The 18,035-nt window shown below is 37.4% G+C and overlaps 1 protein-coding gene across 3 annotated transcripts in view; it reads left to right on the forward strand.

Moving 5' to 3' along the window:
- The window catches only part of LOC149256983 (silicon efflux transporter LSI2-like), a 155,406-nt gene that overhangs the window by 18,614 nt on the left and 118,757 nt on the right, over positions 1-18,035 (forward strand). The window lies entirely within an intron of this gene.

An 18,035-nucleotide genomic window follows, 5' to 3' on the forward strand; every position in this document is an offset into this window, starting at 1 on the left:
AAAGGTAATTAGGCATCTTATTGTAAAATGACCATATCGTTAAATAATTTTAAATGTTTGTTTGTTTGTTTGTTTGTTTTTTTTTAATATATATAAATGAATGTTATAACTAATAATGAAGAATTTATCACGGAGAAACTTATTAGAATTGGAATAATCTCAAATCCCTAAGAAATTGGTGGGCGGGGAGCCACATGGCAAAAATATAATTTTTAAAATTTATTAAAAGTAATGGACCATTTGGGTAAATAAAATTTTCTTATATATAAATGTATGTTATAAATAATAATGAGGAATTTATCATGGAGGAACTTATTAGAATTGGAATAATCTCAAATTCCTAGGAAATTGGTGGGCAGGAGGTTAGGTGGCACAAATCTAATTTTAAAATTTATTAAAAGTCAATGCAACCTAATAAATTCTCTATCACACTACAACCATTAATAAGCATTGAGATGAAACATATGTTGAGCATATTCCCTTGAGAATCAATCTAGGTTGTCTATTAAAAAATAAAGAAGCCTTTTGCAACTAGTACAACCACATTAAAAATATTAATGTGGTTGATATAGCCGAAAGCTTCATAATATAATAAAAAAACTATTGCAACACAAAGAATATCTTATCAATGCACATATTTATATGATTACACATCTTATTGTAAAACAAACCATTTTGCTAAATAAATTTCTTAGAATTGGAATAGTGTCAAATCCCTAGGAAATTGGTGGGTGGGAAGCCAAGTAGGAAGAATCTAAATTTTTAAATTGATCAAAAGTAATGGACCATTTTGCTAAATAAAATTTGCTAATATATAAATAAATGTTATAAATAATAATAAAGAACTTATCATGGAGGAACTTATTAGAATTAGAATAATCTCAAATCTCTAGGAATTGGTGGGCAGGAGCCACCTCGCAGAAATCTAAGTTTTAAAATTTATTAAAAGTCAATGCAACCTAACAAACTCTGTAACATAGAGAAATTATTAATAAGCATTCAGACTAAGCATATGTTGAGCATATTCCCTTGATAATCAATCTAGGCCGCTAATTAAAAAAAAAAATAGTTAAGTTGAAATAAGAAGCCTTAGGAAACTCGTACAACCACATCAAAAATATTGCAACAAGAAGAAAATCTTACCAATGCACACATATCGCTGATGGCGTAGTCTAACTTATAGACGAAATAACATTTTTTACCAGAATTTACAAAAATGCCGCTATACAATTCAATATTTTTTGTTTTTTAAAATACAATTTAAACTTGAACTTTTAAAAATCTGTCATATTTTTATTAAAACTAACCTAAAAAATGGTTGTGAAAAAGGCCATTTCTTCTATAAGTTAGACTACGCCTTTACCTCATTAAGTGTATAAAAAAGTTATGGGTCAACTTTAACTTGAGAAAAAAAAAGACTTACACATATTATTTTAAAATGGACCATTTAGGTAAATACAATTTGCTTATATATAAATAAATGTTATAAATAATAATGAGGAAGTTATCATGGAGGAACTTATTAGAATTGGAATAATCTAAAATCCCTAGGAAATTGGTGGGCGGAGCCACGTGGCAAGAATATTTTTTTTTTAATTTATTAAAAGTAATGGATCATTTTGCTAAATAAAAATTTCTTATATATAAATGAATGTTATAAATAATAGTGAGGAAGTTATCATGGAGGAACCTATTAGAATTGGAATCATCTCAAATCCCTAGGAAATTTGTGGGAAGGGAGTCACATGGCACAAATCTAAATTTTTAAATTTATTAAAGGTCAATGCAATAACAAACTCTGTAACACGCTACAACCGTTAATAAGACTGAAAAATAATAGGAAGACAAATCGAATTGAGAATGAAACCTACCGCTCTCAGGTGAGGAGCACCTTAGGCTACCACAATGTTGCATTCATTAATTAGAGAAATCAAACATACATAAATATAATGGTTACATTTTGTTTGGGAGATCACATCAATCTCTTAGAAAATAGGATCTGAATCTAAACTTAGAAAACAATCAAAACAACCTTTCTCCATTATTTTTAAGTGAAGAAGAATCACAAAGCCATATAACCATATGCACAGCAAATTAACACACAAAAATTAAACTAGCGGAAAAGGCAGAGAGCCATCATGTGGTCTCTCATGCTCATGTAATTCACGTTATTCAAAAAATTTAATAAAACATTTAAATACATGAGTAAGTGGTCTTAAAATAGTGCGTCTATCTTATACTCACTTAGTTGAGACAATTTCTCAACTTACACACTAATTTAGGAGAGCTAGTTGGAGAGAATCTCTCATCCAAACTAGACTCCTTAGTTTGAGGAATTCTCTGATTTTATTTATTTAATTTAATAATTGGATTTATTATGGATTTTTTAGAGAGTGAGGCTAACATTCCTCCCCTCAATGATAAATCCAAAACGAACAAGGAACCATCTTCCAAGTTCTCAAGTTGATCCTAAAAAAAACATTTGCCCGAAAAAACGCCAAAGCTGGATGTTGAAGAAACTACAATATGAAGAGACCATGAATCAGCTGCATGACTAATTCATCTCTGAATGTCGCTTGACAACTCCATCATGTGTCAAGCCACAAAAGGATCCAACTGTCCTTTGCTTGAAAACAACATCCGGTGTCCACTGACACAATTTGATGAACGCCCACTGGCGTATTTGCCGATGATGATCACCCACTGGCTGATGGAGATGCCCACTAGCTGCTTTACTGATGTTGTCGAGATTTTCAGTCTGACAACCATTTGTCAATTTCATTGACATTTTCCCCCCTTTGTCAGCTGAAAGGAGAGGCAATCTTCTCCAAAATATATCTGAACTCCCCCCTTTAGGTGGAGGAGTATTTCACTGGTGTACTCCCATGTTTAACTGCACGAGAGTACCATCTTCATTTAACTGTTGGCTGCAATATGTGTGAGTGAATCCGATTGTAAAACTTGGACAATCGTCTGACTGTGGATGACCATTCCCAAGGATCAATCCATGAATAATTTATCTTCAATGTGGATGACTGTCGTTGGTTGTAGCATTTCTCTGATGTATGATTTGACTTGCCGCAATAGCTACAAGGATGGAGATCAAAACATTGATTTTCTAGATGACCGGTTCTTTGACAATGAGAACATTTAGGTTTGTCTGCAACTTGAGTTTGTGTGCATTTCTGTTTGTCTGCAACTTCAGTTGGCGCACATGTATGTTTGTTTGCAACTTTCTCATGGCTTGTTGATGTTATTTAATCAAGAAACCTTGCACTGATGAACTTGATCGGCTTAGAATAATCGATGATATGCAAGTTGTTGTCATCTTTGTCATATCCTAATCCTTGTCAATTTTTGTTACTTTGAAGTTCTTCCCATGGCTTGATGATTGGTTTGGAAGAAAATTGAACTAGATCAGGGACCACTTCGACACTTGAAGTTGGTGACTTGGAATCAACATCTTTACCTTCATTTGTGTGGTTGAAAGACTTGGAAGCATCACTCTTCTCTAGCAACTCATCTCTTTGAAGTTGCGACTCCAGTTGAAGGAACTCAATTGTTTCATGTGCTTGTTGTAGATTCATTGAAATATCAACAAGAGTTGCTTTGCTGATTTGTAGCATGTCTTCAGCAGTTGAGAGAATCAAATTGTTAAGAATCTTTAACAAATGAATGCTTTTCACCATGTGAACTTGTTGGAACTCACGCTTGCTTGCTTTTAATACTTGCTGGATTTGTAGAACTCGCTTGCTTGATGTTTGATTGATTGTTGCATGCTCGCTTGAACTTGTTTTAACAATTGATTGTTTGAACTCACACTTGCTTGCTTTCACGCTCACTTGATGCTTGCTTCAATTAGTTTTAGGCTCGCTTGATGTTGTGAGATTTGCACTTGCTTGAACTCACACTCTTGATTGATCAAAAGAAGGGTGTCGAATACTATCGAAAATGCACCCAAGAGAAATGCTTATAATGATTTGAATGACTCAGTTAAAAAAACAATGGATTCACTTGGTTTAATTGATTCCCTATCAATTCAAAGCTTGGGTGTCGGTTTCAACCGAGAATGCACCCTTACAATTCAACTTAATTTGACTTTGATTACAATCCAACTTACAAATTATGATTTGCAAGTTACAGTTTTATATTGAGCTTATTAAAGAAATGGTGCAAGTGTAATTTCCAAAAAATTGTTGTTGAATTGCTCCAAAAATTGTTGATGTAGATGATAGCTTGATTGGATGTTGATGTAGAAATGTCGTGGACAACTTGATTGTTTTTTCTTGATTTCTTGTAGTTTGCTTGATTACATAAGCTTGAATGGAATGTGCATGCAAGTCGTTCATGTGTTGTATGCTACATGTGTACCATATTAGAAACATTATCAAGAATTATGCGCCATCACAAACATACACATGGTGTACCTAAGATCCCCTTATTCAATTTCGAGCGGATCTAGGACACAATCACCACCAAAAATATATGTTTTTATTTAAATATGGGAGTACATCAACCTTCACCTTCTGAACATCATGAATGAAATTTCTTCAAACAATGAGAATGCCAAACTTGTAACCCTTTGAAGCAACTTGTCTTCAAAAACTGACTCAACCTTCTAAAAATAAAAAAATATTCACTTATCTCTCCAAATACAAAATATACTCCTTATTTCTCCATTACAAATAAATGATTTTATCCACTCCTTATCTCTCCTAAAAATCACTCATTTAAAAAATATACCTTATTATTTCATTCACTTATCACTCAAAATAAAAACACACCTTATCACTCCAAAACTTTAATAAATTTTTATAATTTCTTTTAAACTCCCATTTAATATAATTTTATGAAATTATTTTTTAAAAATAAGTTAAAAAGTGAATGGAGTCACTTTAAAAGTGAGCGTATCTCCTTTAAAAAATTCAAAGCACAAAAATGTATTTTGAGAAGTTACCTATGGCAGCATATGGTGAAGGTGAAACAAATTACAACCTGCTCGCAGAGAGGATTCGAGCTGCGCTAAATATGATATGAAGAAGACTCCGACACCTTCAAAAGTGTCCACGTGAGATTCGAACCTTCGCTTTTGCTGTGAAGCGAAATCTAATATTTTTTTTTTGCAGGCATAGCATATGAGGTCAATTGTCTCCATTATTCCATGACGATGTCGATTAGAGGGATCCATGGAATTCGTTTGAAATTTTGCCCCTTTAAAAATATTCTTTGGAGAAGTGGCTCAACACTGCTATTTTTAAATGTCTACTTCCTCCATGTTGGTTCATCGATACATTCATGTTGTAGAAGTCCAGGCAACAGCAAAAAAAATCCGGTATGGTATTATCTTTCAGGCCGGTCCTGTCCACGCATTGTCAGCACTTTCATGCTGGATCATTCACACTAGTCTCTAAATGTTCTTGGCTCCCTTAGGAGTTGAACTCGTTCCACAATGTATTGAACTTAGCCCTTAGTGAAGTAATACTCGGTCCAACGAAGGGAAAGAGGCACCACGGCCTTCACACCAACTCTTGACTAACTCGACTCCTCCAAATAAACTTCTATAGGCATATGTATGGCTTCATAAAAGACGTCACTACAGTCATATAAACATAACCTCAGTGAGAGAAATGTTGCTACAGGAATATGATCATAGCCTCTAGAGAAGTTTCTACAGGCATGTATAGATTCGGCCTCAGAAGAGAAGTTCTGATCTGAAGTATGGGCTTGATAGCGATCTGATATCACAATAAGTTGCTAGAAAATAGGACAAGAAAACCTCCACCATAAGACTGATTTGATCCTCCTTGTATGGATGTTTTGGCACTGTGGATTTCATCGTTAAGTTAATAAGTCTGCTACAACAAATGAAGTTTCCCAATGGATGTTATTCTGGAGCGGATTACTAGTCACAAAGGATATTTGACCCTTTCCTTATAATGCACAGATAAATCAAATGCAACGTCCGATTTCAAAAGAAATTATCTTCCAAATTCGTCCCTTGGCTGGAATGCAATCTCTTCGCATGCAATCTCCCATCTTAGCCATAAAATTCTCACACAGTCCGCAACGCATAACTCAAAACAAATACATATTTTCCCTTAGCTTGGAAGGGGCCAAGTCTCAGGTCCATATGGCTCTAGTTAAGATATCGCCATCACTCATAATCTTCCATGGAAAATTACCACAAAATCATTCAGGCCCTAAGAACTATAGTGCTCTGATACCACATGAAGAAGAATCACAAAGCCATATAACCATATGCACAACAAATTAACACACAAAAATTAAACTGGCGAAAAAGGTAGAGAGCCATCATGTGGTCTCTCATGCTCATGTAATTCACATTATTCAAAAAATTTAATAATACATTTAAATACATGAGTAAGTGGTCTTAAGATAGTGCGTATATCTTAGACTCACTTGGTTGAGACAATTTCTCAACTTACACACTAATTTAGGAGAGCTAGTTGGAGAGAATCTCTCATCTAAACTAGACTCCTTAGTTTGAGGAATTCTCATGATTTTATTTATTTAATTTAATAATTGGATTTATTATTGAATTTTAAGAGAGTGAGGCTAACATTAAGTTCCCCCCTTAATGGAGAAAGGATTAATCTCCACACCTAAGTTCTCCCTAAACAACTCAAATTTCATCTTCCCAAGGGGCTTTATGAAAATATCAACAACATTTTCACTAGTTTTACAATATTCATTAAAAAATTCCTTAGACTGTATGTTCTCTCTAATAAAATAAAACTAAGCATCGACATGCTTTGTCCTTACATGAAAAATTGGATTATTTTCCAACTTGATCGAGCTTTGGTTGTCACATTTGATAACTGTAGCCTTCTTTTGTTCTTCTCCAACATCTTGAAGAATTATCCTCAACCAAACAACTTCACAAGTTGTTGCACACAAAGCTTTATATTCTGCCTCAATAGATGAAAAAGATACAGTAGGTTGCTTCTTGTTGCTCCATGAAACAATCCTAGATCCAATACTGAATGCATAACCTATAGTAGATCTTCTATCATCTAGATTACCAACCCAATCTGAATCTGAGTAACTTGTTAGCTCAACATCAAATGAATCAGTATACTTAAGACCAAAATCAATTGTTCCTTTAAGATACCTGAGTACTTCTTTTGCTGCTCTCCAATGGCTTTCGAGAGGTCTTGCCATAAATTGACTTAACACACTAACAAAGTATGCTAAATCAGGTCTGGTTGTAGTAAGATAATTCAAACTTCCCACTAGTTGTCTATACAATGTACCATCTACCTCCTTTGAGCCATCATCAAAATGAAGTTTCACATTTTGCTGCATTGGAACAAAAGCAACTTTGCACTGATCCATATTAAACCTTTTAAGTACTTATTTCACATACTTATCTTGAGTAACAAAAGTATGTCCTACATCTCTCCACACTTCAAGACCAAGACAATAATGTAACTCACCAAGATCTTTCATTTCAAATACTTGTGACATCTGCACCTTAATTTCACCAATCAATTTGACTCAATTGCCTGTAATAATTAGGTCATCAACATACAAAGAAATCAATGCTACATGCCAATTTTCATCAAACTTGGTATACAGATTTGGATTGCTTTGACTCCTCATAAATCCTTCCTAAAGAAAGAAGGAATTAATCTTCTCATACCATGACCTAGGTGCCTACTGTAGAAACTTTTTCTACAAATCAGCTAGCTCTGATACCATGTAGAAATTTGAATAATATAACACTTATTCACAGAGATTATCCTGATTATACACTATTTTCGGAATGCATGCATAATACATAACCTCCTCTACGTTGATCATCAATTTGCTGAATTAAAAACAATCGCATGCGCACATTGAAATATCAATCACACATATCAACACAGTATGTAATGGGGAAAGCATACAGCTGAAAACCCCGAACTATCTGTATATTATAATGATAGAGAACATGTAACAATACATAGTACAATACTCCTCACAAGTACTCAGTACTATCTCCACCTGCTACACACAAACTAGCTCAGATCTGAACAAGTCACAGGTTCAAATCTCCTCCACTGTTTGCCTGCCTCTACTGCGCAATCCAAAGTTGAGAATAGATCTGATCCAAGCTCGTTTTCCCTTGGCCTGTACTGCGCAATCCTCATTGGCAATCTCCATCAATGATTGTGCAAATCTCATGCACAGCTATAGTCACAACTGATAGTAGTCTCACTCTTTCACCCACCTCTAACACTTGTCTCCACTGAACTGTCCGTGCACTGAGTTAACTGATGTATTCTTTAGTTGATTTATGAGTTAATAATTAGTGAATTAATTAATAATTAATTCACATCACTCATCACTAGTGTATTTGGCAGTTAGACTAAATACAACTAGTTCAACTAAGTCAAACTGAACACAACTCCATCAACTCCTCAATCAACTCCACCAAACTCAATCACTTGAGTTCTAACTGAAGTCCATCATGCAATAGCTCAACTAACCCATAGGAAAAGCGTATTTCCTTCTGGCAGTTGCATGTGCCACATCCATAGCTCGAACTGAAGTGCTGCAAGAGGATAAGATAATGTTTATAGTCCAAATATTATTAAGAGCTAATAATATTCGACCGTTCTATTTTTAGACTGGCAGTCTAAAAATAGACTCCGCCCATATGTCTAAAAATATAAGTCCATCTATTTTCACCAACATGACCAATCATCCATAAATAGCATCCTGCAACTCATAGACCATGATCCAAATGTCTAAAAATAGACATAGTCTAAAAATAGACTTTGCGCCAAAAATAGCCTGCGGGCCCACTTAGTAAAGGCGACTTCTTTTCACTAAGCTCCATCATCTTGTTGCATTTTCAACACTCCCTCTCAACAAGATATAGATTATCTGCAACCCCTATCCTGCCTCTGTGGTATTCGAATTTGCTCCTAGTGAGCGCCTTCGTCAAGATATCAACATCCTGATCCTCCGTGGGAATGTATGAAAGTAACATGATTCTCCGCTGCACACAATCTCTGATATGATGGTACCTGATGTCGATGTGCTTGGATCTATCATGAAATACTGGATTAGCCGAGAGTTTAATGCAACTTTGGTTATCACAATAAATCACAGTAGGCTCTAAGTGTGACCCGAACAACCCGACCAGGATCTTCCTCATCCATATAGCCTCGCATGCAGCCAAACTTGCTGCCATATATTCGGCCTCTGCTGAACTGAGTGCCACGGATCTCTGCTTCCTGCTGTACCAAGAAACCGCTGTCGACCCGATACTGAAGATCCCTCCAGATGTGCTCTTTCTGTCCGTTGGGTTCCCTGTCCAATCTGCATCCGTGAAGCCACATAGCTTCACCTCATCCTCCTGTATGTACCACAATCCATATCCCAATGTGCCTTTGAGATAACGCAATACATGCTTGCCTACCTTCCAGAAGAGCTTGGTTGGCTTAACCATAGCTTGTGAAAGCTGGTTAACAGCATAGCATATATCGGGTCGTGTATTGACCAGATACATAAGCGACCCCACCAACTGTCGATAAACAGTGGCATCCACTACCTCCGCTGAAGTAGCATCCTCCTTCCTCCAACCTCCAGGAAGAGGAGTATCAACAGGCTTGCAGCCATGCATGTTGAACTTCTCCAGTATCTCCCGGGCATACTTACCCTGAGAAACAAATAGTCCATCACTGCGCTGCCAAATTTCCAATCCCAGGAAATAATGAAGGAGGCCCAAGTCCTTCATCTCAAACTCTCTAGCAAGATCCTCCTTGCATGAAAGTATCAACAGCTCATCTGCCTGCTTCACTTTGTAGATCCATCTCGAACCCACCACTGATTTCCCCTCCGGTCTTGGGACAATCTCCCATGCACTGTTTCTGACAATCGAATCATACTCTTCCACCATGGCATCTACCCATGCGGGATCCTCCACAGCTTCCTCGAAAGAGGATGGCTCAGTCACGACACATTTGCTCACAAGAGCCATGTATCCAGTGTACCGATCAGGTGACTGTCTCTGTTTGCACTGTGCTGTAGGTGGTCCTACAACCTTCTCTACATCTTGAGCCAGTCGCTCAGCTTCTGTAGTGCGCTTTCGCCCTCTGATGGTTGGTGCTGCATGAGTGGTCTCTTCCACTCCATGAACTTCATCTTGTGGCTAATCCACGTCCTGAAGCTCATCCTTAGGAACTAATAGCTCCTCATCTGCATGCAAGTGTGGCTCCCTCTCAAGCGAACACTTCATGGCTTTCTCCTCCTGAAATTTGATATCCCGTCGCACAACAGTCTTGCGACTGTCTGGCAAATACACACGATAGTTGTGGGGCGTATCAGTGTACCCCACAAATATCCCAACCTCTGTGGTCGGCTCCAGCTTCTTCCTGGCATCCTTCGTCACATGCATGTAAACAGGAGAACCAAAAATCCTCAAATGGGAAATATCAGGCCTCTTACCAGAATAAGCCTCCTCGGGTGTACTCATGCCAAGTATCTTGTGAGGACAACGATTCTGCACATATACTGCAATATTGCATGCCTCCGCCCACAAGTGAAGGGGTAGGCCCTGATCATGCAACATTGCCCATGCAGCACCCATGATCGTTCTGTTCTTCCGCTCAGCAACCCCGTTCTGCTGTGGGTTATGGGGAACTATGAGCTCTCTTCGAATCCCTTCTGCGCTGCAGAAGTCCTTGAACTCGCTAGAGATGAATTCACCACCATTGTCGCTCCTAAGAGCCTTCACCTTCTTCCTCGATTCCTTCTCGACCAGTGCTTTGAACTCACAGAAATTTGAGTATGTCTCGCTCTTCTTCTGCATGAAGAAGATCTAGCACTTTCGAGAGAAATCATCAAAAAAGATCACATAGTACTTGTGCTTTGCTGTCGAAGCTACTGAGAAAGGTCCACACACGTCTGTGTGAATTCTCTCAAGGATCGTCGTGGCATGACTATCCTTCTCGTGAAAGGTGGATTTCACAAATTTTCCCAAAGTACACCCCTTGCACTGATCTGACTGCGCAAGAGTGCCTTTAGGAAGCCCAGTAGAAATCTGCTGCAGTATCTTCAAGGCTCCATGGTGAAGGTGGTCCAATCTCCGATGCCACAGCTCGCCATCATCCCGGCTCACCATTCCTTCTGCCTTGCATGCCATTGCTGCGCAGCCATCTACATGCAATTGATAAAGGTTCTTGACTCGAACCCCTATCTTCCTAGTTTCTCCAGTTGTCTTACTGCGCAGGAAAGCCTTTCCCTCACTGAAGACAACATCATATCCCTTGTCTTCTAACATCGCCATAGAGATAAGATTCTTCTTCAATCCTGGAACATGCATCACTTCCTTCAATACGAAGGGTTTACCAGATTCCCTCTCAAAGGAAATGGTACCGATACCGGTCGCACTGTATCTACCATCATCGCCCATCTCAATGTGCACTCCAAGATCTTTCTCATCCAGATCAGAAAACAAATCTCGATCTCCTGTCATGTGAAAAGATGCACCACTGTCCAAGAACCATACCGATCCCATCACACTTGATACCAAGCATGCGATTAGCGAAAAATCCAGCTCAAACTGCGAGGCTAAGGCCTCTCCCGCTGCAGATCCAGCAGCTTGCTTATTTTTCTTCTTCTGCGGACAATTTGTGGCATAATGTCCGTGCTGGTGACAGTGAAAGCACTTCACCTTGGACATGTCCTGCTTCTTTCCTTTCGCACCGGAATGAGAAGCTTTCTTGTTCTTCCCCTTCTTTGCTTTGGCAACCAAAGCGCAATTTTCTTCATCAGATGCCTTTGATGAAGATCTGTCCCTGGTATTCCGCCTGATCTCCTCTTGCACAAGATCAGACCAAAGTCTCTCCCAGCCTAGCAATTTCTCTCGACCATTGACAGAGTCCTGATAGGAATGCCAACTCTTCGAAAGACCAAGGAGAGCCAAGCTCACCAAGTCCTCATCATCGACAGTCACCCCCACACTTCCCAGCTCATCCCGACATTGGGTGAACTTCGTGAGATACTTGGGCATACTGTCTCCTTTCTCACACTTAATGTTTCTGAGTTTATCCTTGAGCGCCAACTTCCTCTGGTCGCTCTTGCTTTGGAATAAATCTGTCAATGCTTTCCACATCAAGTATGGAGAAGCCTTTCCATGCAGGCTGGATACAATGTGATCCTTCACGCCCTCCAACAGAATCCTTCGACACTTTGCTGTCTTCTTTTGCCAAGCCTCAACGTGAGCAGCATCAGTAGGCTTTGGGACCTCAGCCTCTATGAACTCCTTCAACCCATTGTCATCTAACACCGCCTCCATCCTGTCTTTCCATGCAATATAATTCGAGCTGCCTTCAAGGGCATACTCCAATCGCAATCCGTTGAAAGACATTTCAACTTCGACACCAAGAAAACACTGCTGCAAATTCGAATTCCACCAGCTCAAAACTCAACCGCTTCTGATCTAAAATTCGTGAGAACAAAGTATTTCTCGTACAGAGATTGACTGTATGGGCATTTACCGGATATCTCACCTTCCAAAAGAAGGATGAATCCAGAGGCTACCTGGCCCGATTACAGACTCTGCCTGAAGAAATAAAATGTAATCACTTTCTGAATAATAGATCTGATGATCAACTTCGCTCTGATACCATGTAGAAACTTTTTCTACAAATCAGCTAGCTCTGATACCATGTAGAAATTTGAATAATATAACACTTATTCACAGAGATTATCCTGATTATACACTATTTGCGGAATGCATGCATAATACATAACCTCCTCTACGTTGATCATCAATTTTCTGAATTAAAAACAATCGCATGCGCACATTGAAACATCAATCACACATATCAACACAGTATGTAATGGGGAAAGCATACAGCTGAAAACCCTGAACTATCTGTATATTATAATGATAGAGAACATGTAACAATACATAGTACAATACTCCTCACAAGTACTCAGTACTATCTCCACCTGCTACACACAAACTAGCTCAGATCTGAACAAGTCACAGGTTCAAATCTCCTCCACTATTTGCCTGCCTCTACTGCGCAATCCAAAGTTGAGAATAGATCTGATCCAAGCTCGTTTTCCCTTGGCCTGTACTGCGCAATCCTCATTGGCAATCTCCATCAATGATTGTGCAAATCTCATGCACAACTATAGTCACAACTGATAGTAGTCTCACTCTTTCACCCACCTCTAACACTTGTCTCCACTGAACTGTCCATGCACTGAGTTAACTGATGTATTCTTTAGTTGATTTATGAGTTAATAATTAGTGAATTAATTAATAATTAATTCACATCACTCATCACTAGTGTATTTGGCAGTTAGACTAAATACAACTAGTTCAACTAAGTTAAACTGAACACAACTCCATCAACTCCTCAATCAACTCCACGAAACTCAATCACTTGAGTTCTAACTGAAGTCCATCATGCAATATCTCAACTAACCCATAGGAAAAGCATATTTCCTTTTGGCAGTTGCATGTGCCACATCCGTAGCTCGAACTGAAGTGCTGCAAGAGGATAAGATAATGTTTATAGTCCAAATATTATTAAGAGCTAATAATATTCGACTGTTCTATTTTTAGACTGGCAGTCTAAAAATAGACTCTGCCCATATGTCTAAAAATAGAAGTCCATCTATTTTCACCAACATGACCAATCATCCATAAATAGCATCCTGCAACTCATAGACCATGATCCAAATGTCTAAAAATAGACATAGTCTAAAAATAGACTTTGCGCCAAAAATAGCCTGCGGGCCCACTTAGTGAAGGCGACTTCTTTTCACTAAGCTCCATCATCTTGTTGCATTTTCAACACCTACTTTAGCCCATACAAGGCTTTCTTTAATCTGTAAACTAAATGTTTATACCCCCTTTTCACAAACCCTTCAGGTTATGTCAAATACACCTCCTCCTTTAAATCACCATTCAAAAAAGAAGATTTTACATCTAATTGGTATAAATTCCAATAGTACTTTGTAGCTGATGCAATTAACAATCTAATGGTATTTAATTTAGCTATAGGTGCAAATGTTTCTGCATAATCAATGCCATCCTTTTATGAGTACCCTTTTGCCACCAATCTAACTTTATATTTATCTATACTACCATTTGCTTTAAACTTGGGTTTGTATAACCATTTTCATCCTATGGGCTCTTTTCCTTTAGGTAGTTCAGTCAATTCCCAGGTTTTATTTTTAATTATAAATTCATATTCTTCCTCCATTTCTTTTCTCCACTCTTCATGTTCATTAGCTTCATTAAAACTCATGGGTTCTATGACATTCAAAACACTACTCATCAGAGCATAATCCTTATACCTTTCAGGTTGTTGAATCTTCTGAGTAGATCTCCTTCTCAGTTCATTGTTTTCACCTCTGTTCTCTGAAAGTACTTCTCCATTTATGATAGGGCTCTAACTGCTGGTGATGTCCATATCATTGGATTATTCCTCAATATTTTGCTACTCATTGTTTTATGCTCCTACTTCTACATTATTTCCTTAAACTTCAGAAAGTATATGCCACTTTTCATAGTTGTTGTCCTTGTTGCCTTCATCTTCTCGTTCATGGAAAATTACATCTCTACTCGCAAATACTTTGTGAGTAGATGGATCAAACATTTTATATGCTTTAAATTTTGAACAATATCCTACAAAAATATATTTGATACATTTAGCATCAAGTTTCTTTCTGTTCTCCTTCGGAATATGTGCAAAGTCCTTACACCCAAATACACTCAAATGATGAATTGTTGGTTTAAAACCATACAAGGCTTTGAATGGGGTCTTAAGATTGAGATACCTTGTGAGACTTTTGTTATTTAAATAAACAGCAATATTAATGGCTTCTTCCCAAAAAGAATTTGAGAGGTTCTTACCTTTGATCATACTCCGTACACACTCCACCAATGTTATGTTTTTCCTTTTTGCAACATTGTTTTGTTGTGGAGTGTAGGGTACTATAAATTGCTGCACTATTCCATGATTCTTGCGATACTTGATGAAGTTGCCCAACTTCTATTCTCCCCCTTGATCTGAAAGGAGGATTTTATAAGCTTCCATGTCTGCTTCTCTGCCATGTTTTTTTATTTTTTTGAAATACTCAAAACATCACTCTTTTTCCTCAAGAAGTACACCCAATTGTACCTTCTACAATCATCAATAAACAACAAAAAATAATAGGCACCTCCTAGGGATCTGGTCTGCATGGGTCCACAAACATAACAATGCACAAGTTCTAATGCATCTCTTCTTCTCCTATCAAAATTAGAGGGGAATTCATATCTGTGAATTTTTTCTAATGCACAACCTTCACAAGCAACATACTTATTCTTTAACATAGGGAGTCCTTCAACCATACTTTTTTTTTGCAATAACAATAAATCATGATAATTAATGTGGTCATACCTCTGATGCCAAAGAATTTATGTTGACATAGTTGAGAAGTCAATGCTTGATGACTTTTGCTAGTAACGTCAAGCTTGTACATGCCTCCAACTTTGACTCCTGAAGAAACAAGTTTGTAGTGATCCAACAAATCTTTCTCTATGCAATGTGTTTTGAAGAATTCAACCTTCAAATTCTGATCTATAATTGTAGACACAAAGATCAAATGTTTCTTAATCCTAGGCAAATACATAACATTATGGATACACTTGATACTTCCATTTGGTAAAGTCATAGGTATATCTCCATATCCCATTATCTTATATGCATGATCATCTCCAAGGTAGATGTTTCCTCCATTGGTTATTTCCTTGAAGTTTTCGTACTAATTCTTATTGCATGTCATATAAATCAAAGCTCCAAAGTCCACAAACCATGTATTAGCATCATCTGTTTAAGCAACCAACGCGGAATTAGACACAAACAACTTAAAATTTTTGATATCCGAATTCAGGGCTTCTCCTGCAAAATGTATTGATTGTCTTCTATGTTTATTCCTAGATTCATCACTTTTCTTCTTATAACAGTCTCTGACAAGATGCCCACTTCTACCACAATAGAAACATTTTATTTCAGAATCATTTCTGAACGATGACATACCTTGATTTGGTTTTGAAAATGGCCTTTTCTAAGATATACTTCTACCTTTACTTCCTCCTCCTTGTTTCCCTTTTAAGACCTTCTTCTTTGCCATAAGTGCCAAGTCTGGATGTTGAGGCCTCAAATTCTTGCACCTCTCTTCTTCTTACATCAATATATCTGTCAATTCCTCAAAATTTGGCGCTTTCTCCCTTGCAACAATACCTGTAATAAACATCTGATAGTCCTCTGACATTCCATTTAACGTAATTATTACCATATCAGTACTAGGTATTGATTCTCCTATATCTCCCAACTTATCTTTCACATATTCAGTTCTTGAAACAAAGGCACTGACATATTCATTCTCTTCCATTTTAATATACAGGAGCTTACTTTGCAAGAAGAGGACTCGATTTGTATTTTTGGTTTCATATAATTCCTTTAGTGCACTCCATGTTTCACTAGATGTCTTGCAATCACGAATATGAGGGATTATATTATATTTAGTAGACATTCTTAGTAATACCTTTGCTTTGTTCTTCCGCTTCTCCCAGTCTTGAATTCATGCAGTTGTCGCGCTTGCAGTAGGTTTCGCTTCTTCTCCCTTTGTGATGGTCCAAGCACCATAACCTTCCAACAATGTCTGCAACTTGAATTTCCAATTAACATAATTGGATTTGCCGAATTTATTGGCCTCATTCAGGTATATCTCTGGAAGGGGATTAGTTATCTTGACAAAAAATCCCATTTTTCAACAGTGCCCAGCTTCTTACTTCATGAGCACCACTTGTAGTTCCATGAATCCCTGATATACAAATCCACGACTCCAACAACGACCAATCTCCACAGATTTAAACAAAAAACCAAATTAAGCTCAACCAATTTATAAATTCCAAAAAAATGTATTTGCGCACAAATATGTGCACTTTTTCTACATAAAAACTGCACAATTCACACTTTTCTTTAATAGAACCTACGTAGATCTACTCACTTTTTCTTAAGAAAAGTTGCACAAACTAACAAATCTACACATTATATAATTCCATAAGGGTGCACAAATTAGCTCTAACCTTTCTTTTCCTGACAAATCCCAACTTGGCTCGCCTCCACTGATCCACGCTAGGATCCACTACGCTGCAAACAATGGCTTGATCCTCAAACGAACAATGTAGCCTTCAAATGTGATCACGCTGCTCCAAGCATAAATATGGTGGATCTTGATTCTGCGAACAAATATTCACACCTGCACTCACTAGTAAAGGAGGCTCCACACTCACTAGTCTCTCTCAGCCACAAAGGCTTATCACGTCAATCTCAGCCACAAGAGATCAACTCAGCCCTGACGCTCTGATACCAACTAAAAAATAATAGGAAGACAGATCGAATTGAGAATGAAACCTGCAGCTCTCAGGTGAGGAGCACCTCACGCTGCCACAACGTTGCATTCATTAATTAGAGAAATTTCGCATACACAAATATAATGGTGACATTATGTTCAAGAGATCACAACAATATCTTAGAAAATAGGATCTAAATCTAAACTTAGAAAACAATCAAAACAACCTTTCTCCATTATTTCTAAGTAATCAGACGAAGCATATGTTGAGCATATTCCCTTGAGAACCAATCTAGGCCGTCAAATAAAAAAGTAAACAAAAAGTCAATAGATCCTCATCCACCTTAAGCTGAAATAGGAAGCCTTCGGCAACTAGTACAACCACATTAAAAATATTAATGTGGTTGATATAGTTGAATACTTCATAAATATAACAAAAAAAAACTATTGCAACACGAATAATGTCTTACCAATATACACATTTATCATGTATAAAAATGTTATGGGTCAACTTTAACTTGAGAAAAAAAAAGGGAATTACACATCTTACTGTAAAATGGACCGTTTTGCTAAATAAAATTTGCTTATATATAAATGAATGTTATAAATAATAATGAGGAAGTTATCATGGAGGAACTTATTAGAATTTAAATAATCTC

Source organism: Pinus tabuliformis, chromosome 6 (genome assembly GCF_031772625.1).
Source record: "Pinus tabuliformis cultivar Carrire ecotype Pingquan chromosome 6, CPIR1, whole genome shotgun sequence".
Taxonomy (NCBI): domain Eukaryota; kingdom Viridiplantae; phylum Streptophyta; class Pinopsida; order Pinales; family Pinaceae; genus Pinus; species Pinus tabuliformis.